Genomic DNA, 6,608 nt, shown 5'->3' with positions numbered 1-6,608 from the left:
ACCATTTTGGTTGTTCTTGCTCGAATGTATGTTATATCTAAAGGATACTCACGAAAGAATAAGGGAAAAGGAAAGAAATAGATAAAGTTTTCGGTGAGGATTGGGGTCATCATGCCTACGTATTCTTATGGTGCAATAAGAAATGCAGAGCTCCGTAGTTCATGGAACTAGTAGTGGGAGGTGAAAAAAAGTTGTGATAAAGGTATGGTCTAAACCAAAGGATTGTATGATTTGAACTCCAACATAGATGAAATATGAACCCAAGACTAAAACTGGTATAAACTAAGACGTGGAGGCACCTACGCATACCCACTCTTGTCATGACCGAAAGAACGAGAATTAGGTGTTTGGTTTCACAGCACAAACAACTCTTGATTCACAAGGAAATACAAGATGGAGCTCAAAGAGATAGTGTATTTGGCTCAAAGAATAGGGTATATCACATGAAGTGAATGGAAGTAGAATATGAATGTATCATGAAGATGAATGGGAAGATGCCCTAAGGCAGAATAAGGAATAATTAGGATTATGCTCGCCAAAGATTCGCATCCTCGTGCCTACATATTCTAACTATGCAGTGAAAAAGTCAGAGCATTCGTAGTTCGTGGAACCATGAAAACAAAGGAAAGATAAGGAAGTGTTTGCCTAGGCAACTATGACTAACAAGACAAACAACTTCAAGGGTCTGATTACAATGATGAAAAGTATAACTTGTACCAACATAATGGTGACGTGGAAACCCATAAAGGTAAATAAACTTTGAACCGAAGAGTAAACAAGCTCGTTGGTCAAAAGAAAGGAATAAAATGTTTGGTTTGACACGAACAACTTTTGGTTCACAAGGTTTGGGCCAAAAGAAGGGATAAGGTGTTTGGTTTGACAGCACAAACAACTTTTGGTTCACAAGGTGGACTTTGATTAGGTCGTCCTAAAAGGGTGTATATGGGGCCACAAGAAAGTGTTGTTAGGTACAAAGAACAGTATATCACTTGTTGGGGTACAATTAATTTGAGGTCAAAGGAGAATATTATCTTGGATCCATGAAGGAATAAACTATGAACCGAAGAGTAAACAAATGTTTTGATAAAAAATAAGGAATAAAATGTTTGGTTTAACAGCACAAACCTCTTTTGGGTTCACAAGGTTTTGGCCAAAAAGGAAGGAATAAAATGTTTGGTTTGACAACACAAACATCTCTTGGTTCACAGGAAGACATTAGTTGGTGAATCCAAAGGGGAAATGATTTGATCTCAAAAAGATGGTATTGATTGTTGAATGAAGAATGAAAGATTAATAAATAAGGTAGTTCGCGAAGAATCTGATTACTCCTGCCTACGTATTCTCGCCGTGCAATGAGAAAGTCAGAGCTTTTGTAGTTTAGCCCACAGGGACTGACAACAAGATGATTGAGGGAAAATAAATGATTGATTAAATGGAATATGAAGAGTGTTTGACAGTTGTTTGATAAGAATCACACTAAAGTCTATGAATGAGGGTGAATGCTTTGAATAGCTAGGGCCTACGCCCCATACGCAAAGTCACTCTAGACAAGGATAAGAGATACTCTGTCTCATAATTCCTTATTACTTAAGGCTCATGACATACAATTTGAATCGTATTTACCAAGTATTTACCTTTGATGTATCTTGTATAATTCGTTGCTTTATGTGACTGGGATGTCTTGCGTGATAGTATGGACTTGAAGCTTGGAGATCCACAGTGTTATAATTAGTCTTATCAAGTGATCAAGTGACTTTTGATCACTTGAATGGACTGTGGGGTTATACATGATCAAAATGCTTTTGATCAACTTGAATTGGAGGGTTTGAATCGACTTGAAAATTATGACGAACCCAATCTAAGGGTTAGAATTAAATTCACAGGCTATTCCTAAGGGGGACATGCATTTGTTAGTCAAAAACTTGATTAAAACTATTTAACATTCTAAATCAAAATCTAGTCCTAAAGGAGCATGATATTTATGGCAAAAAATGGCAAAAAGAAAATCTAAGAGAAAAATGGTCATTTTACAAGGGTATTGATATTGAATTAAATCTTAATCATGGTATGGTTAATTAAATTCATTAATTCAGGAAAATTAAGAAAAAAACTAAATCTAATCTAAAAATTGATTAAACCTAATTAAACCTAATTACTCTAACTAAATCTAATTTTAACTAATCAAACATCAACAAAAAAGAATTAATATCTAGAATCAAAAATCAAGAAAACTTTCCTAATTCTAACATGGATTAAAAAATCTTATCAGCAAGATTAATAAAAAATGTAATTAAACAAATCATTAAGGATTAATCAAGAATTAAGAAATAAATTATGAACAATGGGCCTGGGGGTTTAGAAAAAAATTGAGGGGTGCATTGTCCCAAATTCACTTGGCTTGGGCCAAAGGCCCAAGAATCTCAACAACAGATTCCCTCGAACAGCTCCAAATCGGGTTCCATGCTCTCAATTGAAAAACGTCCCGCTCCAACATGATTTGTAGGTCAGCCAGTGCAACCAAACGGCGCCGCCGCTCTTACTCCATGGCGTAAGGATCTCGACCATGAATCACGAACAACGTCCCTGAATCCGCGCCCCACTTTGTCGTCGTAATCCAATCCCGAATCATAGCTTTATGCGAATAATAAATCAATGGAAGAGCGAGGACCTACCGTGTATTGCGTTGTCGTTGAAGATGAAGACGACCTTTTCGGATTCGTGTCTTGCTTCGATTTTTCCAGGTACGTTTCAATCTTCTCCTTCTTGTTTGAATCATCCTTCTTCTTCGCTTGCGTTTTCTCCTTCTTCTTTCCTATGCTGTTTTGGATCGAGAATGTGGAAAAAAAGAGTTCCACCCCTGAAATGTGAAATGTATTGTGTTTATAATAGGGGTGTGCAAAAATATGGTTAACCAAATTACATGTCTAAACTGAATTGCATTGCACCATAAAATAACTAAACCACTTGAATGGTTAATGAACTGAACCATTTAAATTAACCAATTATAATTCAGTTTAAAACCGGTTCATAACTAGTTTTCTTTTATAAACTGTTTTAGTTATAATTTTTTTAATAAAAAAAGGAAAAATTATTGAGAGTGAAAAAAAATAGAAATTAAAAATATTTATAATTATGAAAAATTAAAAATATTTTATTAAAAATTAAAAATAAAATTATAAAAAAAAATATAGTTTTTTTAGAAAAAAATATAGTTTTTTTAGAAAAAAATCTGAAAATAAAATATTTTGTATTCCATAAAATAAAAAATAATTTTTTTCTGAAAATAATTTTTTTTATTCATTAAAAAAATATAATTTAATTTGAAATAATTTTTTTTTCAGAAAAATAAAAAATTATTGTTTTCCAAAATAAAAAAATTCTGAAAAAATATTTTTTTTTTGAAAAAAAAAAATTTCAGAATAAAATTATTTTTATAGTGAAATTTTTTCCCAAATTTTATGAAATATAAACATAAAATATTTTTTTTTTATTTTTCCGAAAATAAAATTCGAAAAAAATTTATTCTGAATTTTTTTCCCCAAAAAATTAAAATTAAAATATTTTTTTTTTGCATGAAATTTTCAAAATATCTATTCAGGTTTTTTTTCAAAAAAATAAAAATTTTAAATAATTTTTATAAATAAAAGTTTTTTTTAAAAAATAAATATTTTCATTTTTTTAAAATTAATTATTTTTTATGAAATTAAAAAAATTGATTTTGAAACCGTTCAAATTATAAAATTGGTTTATAATTGCAAACTGATTATAAACTAGTTTATAAATACAAACCGGTTATAAACTAGTTTTAAACTGAATTGAAACCATTTTAGCAATTAACTGCATTTTTTGTAAAATGGTTATTATAAACTGAACTGAACTATAAATGTGGTTTGGTTCAGTTCAGTTCATGAACCACGAACACCCCTAGTTTATATGGTTTCTGATTCTGTTAGCCTCTCAATTCATTTCTGTTGGAGTTTCTGTTGTGAGGTTGAGAAACGGCTAGGCATTGTGAAAAACAGTTAGAAGTTAGTTGGAGGTTGTTACAAATCAGTTAGGAGTGATGAAAACAATTTAGAAGGTTCTGAGTTAGTTGGAAGTGAAAGGGAAGGTTCTTATATGTTAGTGAAGTCAGAAGTTGGAAATGATATTGAGTTCAGTTTGGAGTCAAATTAGAAGGTTGGAAGTTGAGTTGAAAAGTGAAAATTGTGCTCATTAATTTTGTTACAATTATGCAGGTTGGTTTATTGGCTTTGAAGTGTATGATGGATGCTTGCTTGAATTCAATGGCTAATGCAAAGCTTTGAATGGGCTTCGGGATGGCTTGCATTGGTTATGAAGCTTGTTGGAATTGGCTAAGGGTCAATGTTATCATGGAGCTGATTATGGATTTAGAGACTATGGCTTGAGCAATTGGAGTGCATTGCTTGGAATGCATCATTGGTTTTTATGGTCATGTTGTAATTTTAAATGTTAATTTGCAATTGAACTATGTAAATTTGGAATGTATGGTTGATGTAAGTATGTGAATTGGTTTGGGAAGTGAACTGTAATAGTTTGAATGGAAAGCGATTAGTTTATGTAAATGATTTTATGCTTGTAATGAAGAATGTAATGCAATGCTTATGTGATGTAATTCAAACTTGTGATTCAAATTCAAATCAAACTTTACTCTTTTTGTATGAAATGTATGAAACACTCTTATGAGATGCAAGTTTCTATAATAGAATGCCAATGGTTTCCACTTTAAATTGAATCTATAATGCCCTTTTATTAATGCAATGCAAATGAAAAATCCATAAGTGACAAATGACTAATGAAATCTATTAACATATGAGCTATACACCAAACTTACTACAGTAAAAAAATGTTTTTTTGATTTTGGTCGATTGGTTGACCAAAAGTCAACGGTTGACCAAAAGTCAACAGTTGATCAAAAGTCAACTTTTTTTTTTTGTAAAAAATGCAATTTCTAACATTTCTTTTGTATGGACAATCTAGATGGTATTGAATGAATAAAATGAAAGCTTTATGAATGAGAAAAGGTCTTATAATTAATGAAGCATGCTTTACATTCAAATGGACATTCTTCCAAAAGTCATGTTTAGAAATCAACTTGAAACCATGATCTTTTATGCACCATAACACATGGATCAATGTATAATGAATGCCTAATGAAATTGGATCCATGGACCTTTGCATGAGCCTTAAACCAATGGACCATAAAACTTGACCAAAGGGGCCATGAATGCACCATGAATGAAACTGTGAACTTCAAGTCAATGGACCATAAAACATAAATCAATAGAACTTGAATGCGCCATGATCTTTACACCAATGCATGAATATTGAATGAACCAATATGAGAACTTGAACAATCAAAGTTATGAAGCCATGGTCATCAGATGAACTTAGTGAATGATTTCAATGGCAATGACATGATGCAAATCACAATGAACAATCAAACCCCTTATATAAGTTAGGGTTTCACACCAATGATCATGAGAAACCATGAGATCAGATTAATATGCAATGAAATATAAAGACAAACATGCTTGGAATCAATCAAAATAAGCCATGTACTAGGGTTTAGTAGCTAAATTTCAAATCCAAGTAATCAATCAAAGGCCTTAAACCAGGAAGTAATCAATATAAGCAATGCACCAATGTCATGAACCACAACTAGGGTTTTCAACCCTCCTCAAACCTCCATAAGCAAAATCTCAAACCATGAGCCCACCATTAGGATTCAGAAGCTAAGTTAGATACACAGAAGGTCAAACACCAGATCCCCCTAGAAGCACAACCAAGAATCAGGGTTAGGATGCCCAGATGGATGTCATGATATAGACTTCAAGAATCCAGGTCCCAAAGAGTCTAGAAATTAGAGTTTCTCTCCACATGGTGAGTAATACCACAATCTTCAAGCAAAACCCTGATCTTATCTGTTAATTCTCTATATCTGTGATTGGCAGTAATTTTGGTAAAACTAACTTAGCAACAACATGTTGAACAAGATGTCCTAACATGAGGATCCGACATCTTGTCTGTTACAGGTTTACATCTTGGTAACAGTTTGTTTGATTAACAGATTACATAATATTATGGGAATATTAAGTAATCCTATGTGGCGTTCAAGATTGAGGAATCAGAGATTCTGTTTGAATTTTAAGTTATTCTGTTTTTCTAAATGTTGATACATTTTATGAAACCCTTGATGAAGACCTGTTTTTATGCAGAATATTCTGCAGACTTTTAGCAGGTGCCTTGCTGCGTTTTTGAAGCCCAAATCCAGTCCAGACTATCTTTATAAATAGATTGCCACAAACCTAATTGGGACACAAATCAAATATTGTTTCACTGAGTTTTTAGGGTTTGTGTGTTCATATTAATTGTGAGCCTCTCTAATATCATCTTGGTATAAGAGTAGGACTGTCATTATTGAGTTTTAAGTTATGTCAATCACTCTTAAGCTTTTAAGCATTGAGTGATTGCGTGTCATTGTAGTGTAACTTATGAAACTTTTAAAATGGTATTGTTTCATCACTATTGTGATTGAAAGAGAAGTGAGAGGGGTACCATACCTAGGTGAGTCTTAGGTAGAAGTT

At 32.4% G+C, this 6,608-nt stretch overlaps 1 long non-coding RNA gene across 1 annotated transcript; it reads left to right on the top strand.

Annotated features, from left to right (window-relative positions):
* Positions 1-2,406: 2,406 nt before the first annotated feature.
* On the top strand, positions 2,407-4,636 carry LOC127106764 (uncharacterized). Its single transcript, XR_007795486.1, has 2 exons — positions 2,407-2,741; positions 4,239-4,636. It is a non-coding gene; the product is annotated as an uncharacterized LOC127106764 (long non-coding RNA).
* Positions 4,637-6,608: the final 1,972 nt, after the last annotated feature.

Source organism: Lathyrus oleraceus, chromosome 7 (genome assembly GCF_024323335.1).
Source record: "Lathyrus oleraceus cultivar Zhongwan6 chromosome 7, CAAS_Psat_ZW6_1.0, whole genome shotgun sequence".
Lineage (NCBI taxonomy): Eukaryota > Viridiplantae > Streptophyta > Magnoliopsida > Fabales > Fabaceae > Lathyrus > Lathyrus oleraceus.
The sequence above is the reverse complement of the archived record's forward strand: the minus strand, read 5'-3'. Positions and strand labels throughout refer to the sequence as shown.